The sequence below is a fragment of the Microtus ochrogaster genome, linkage group LG9 (genome assembly GCF_000317375.1).
Source record: "Microtus ochrogaster isolate Prairie Vole_2 linkage group LG9, MicOch1.0, whole genome shotgun sequence".
NCBI lineage: Eukaryota > Metazoa > Chordata > Mammalia > Rodentia > Cricetidae > Microtus > Microtus ochrogaster.
The window spans coordinates 37,912,064-37,914,567 of NC_022034.1; positions in this window are offsets into that span (position 1 = coordinate 37,912,064).

Here is a 2,504-nt window from a genome sequence, read left to right on the forward strand (position 1 = left end):
ACACCAATGGAGTATCCAACACCAAATGGTCAGCCCTGAAAACATATATACACAATTAACATTATGCAGACTGAGCAGGTTGTATTTATGTATTTAGGAACACACATACACACACACACACCACCACCACCATCACCAATAGTTAAAGAAAAAGGAGCCATAATCTTGAAAGAGAGCAAGGGGGTGGTGTGTGGTAGAGTTTGGAAGGAGGAAAGGGATAAGGACATGCTGTAATTATATTAAACTAAAAGATATATTAAAAATGAGGATTCCTCCCTGGCATGCTCACAAGCCAGCCTTGTAGAAGATTCCTCAGAGACTCCCCTCCCAGGTGATGTTACATTGCGTTAATGACACAATCAAAAGTAACAACCACAGTAGGTCATAGTACAATACAGTTTCCATGTAATTATTTCGGGGCATAAGCTAAGCTAGCCATGCGGGTGGCAGGGTGCTGGGGACGCAGCTCTGCCGCTCTTATTTCAACACACATTTTTTATGTATACTCACAAGTAATCATACAAATACTTCAGTGCAAAGATGTATAGTCGGTAACACTTGATAAGGTTAACACAGGGCTGTATTAGCTTCTACTGTTCTTTGTTTTCCTTCTAGCCATAAAAAAGTTTACCACCAAATGTATGCCGTAAGTCACCAGCAGAGCCTCCTGCATCTCTTCATTGTATGAAGAGCCTATGTTGTGGGATTGATCTGAACCACCTAGAACTTCCTTTATGAATGCAAAGACATAGCCATGTCATGAATACTTGCCCTATCATACTTAAAAAAGACAAGTCTGTAAGTTAGTAACTGCTGTCAAGGCAAGTGCGGTTCATGGACACTCCCTTCCTTTCAAAGTTTTAGAGAATTAGGAGATGAGAAAGCCAACTATGAAGTTACAGAAAAGGTCTCTGTTCTTTTTTTTTTTTTTTTTTTGGAAATGTTTTTTAAAATTTCTGAAATGTTTCTTGGGAAGTTTTATCATGTTGATATGATACTACATGTAGTGTCTTGGGAGAAGATACTGCTTGAGCCATCTTATACTCCCAAAATCTAGAACCTACCAGGGTGTTCCTTTATCTACAGTGAGGATAAGATGGTGGTAGATGTAGAAAGGAGAGCTATAGGCAGAGTATGTTGTCAGGACTGAGATTAGCTCTGTTTTGCCAGCTGCTTCCCAAATGACTATATAGAGACTTATTAATTATAAATGCTTAGCCAATAGCTCAGGCTTTTTACTACCTAACTCTTGTAACTTAAGTGAACTCATTTCTTTAATCTATATTCAGCATGTGGCAGTACCTTCTTTCAGAATGGCATGTTTATCTCCTGCTTTTTCTGTGTCTCTCTGCTACTTCTCTGACTCTGTCCTCCTTCCCAGCATCCTCTGTATCTTGCTGTCCTGTTTAAGTATAGAACTCCTGCCTAGCTACTGGTCAGTCAGCTCTTTTCTGAAACCATTGAAGTAGGAGACAATGCACGTCAGACTTTCAGAATGATTCTTCCTTGTCCCCAAGGCCAGTGGCCACCTCAGTCAGTGCCATAGCTCAGCAGCAACATCTGTTCTTAACTTTCTGCATCTTCCAGTCACCCCCGCCCCCCAGCTTTTAAACTTCCTTTTAAACAGGAGTAGCCATGGGCTGTATAAACTCTCAGCTGTTTCTAATTCCCTCCCAGACCCATTCTCTCCCAATAAATGACACATTGTAGAAGGTGTTTTACAACCTGACTTGTTAATAGATCCAGACCTCTCTTGCAACAAAGCCCAACAAAGCAATTAAGGTTAAAACACAAAAGTCACAGACACACACAAGAAAGATAAGCATAGACTTATTTACAACCCATGAAAGGAGCCAGACCGGCTAATGTGGAAAGTCAGTCTAACCTTGCAGGAAAATGCCCTGCCCTGAAAGATCACACTACCTCAGGCTCGGTTATTTGGCCTTTCATCCTTCTGCATACATAGTTTCTCTTCATGGGTTCCATACAGACTGTGAATGAACACTGGAGGGCTAACTAAATCCACCCGCTTTTCTCTTCCTTGGTCATTCAAGACTGAATCATCTCTTTGTAAAACACTCTGAGGTTCCTATGTGACAACACTGAGTTAGAGAGGTCATTGTTGTCAGCTATGGGGTTCACTGTCACCCCTTAAAGATGGATAATTTTTCCTTAAGTTTTTGTAACTGTGACCTACCATTTCAGACTGGGAGAGAGAATCCTGACCGGTTGTGAAGGTCATGTTCAACCTTGAAAATGCCCAAAAGAATCTCATTGTTTTCTTGAATCTAGGCTGATGAATACATTAAGTAATTTCTGACTAGTCGTCGATATATGTGCCCAGAGATGATGTAACAGCTCGAGGTAATAGTAAAACTCTAGGTGTTGACAAGTGTATTGTGCTGTCCACAGTCCCTCTCAGGGTGGGGAGAGAGAGAAGGGGTGTGGGAACAAGTCGTGCACCCGAAAGAATTATGCGTATCTTCCTAGCTTCTCAGAAACAC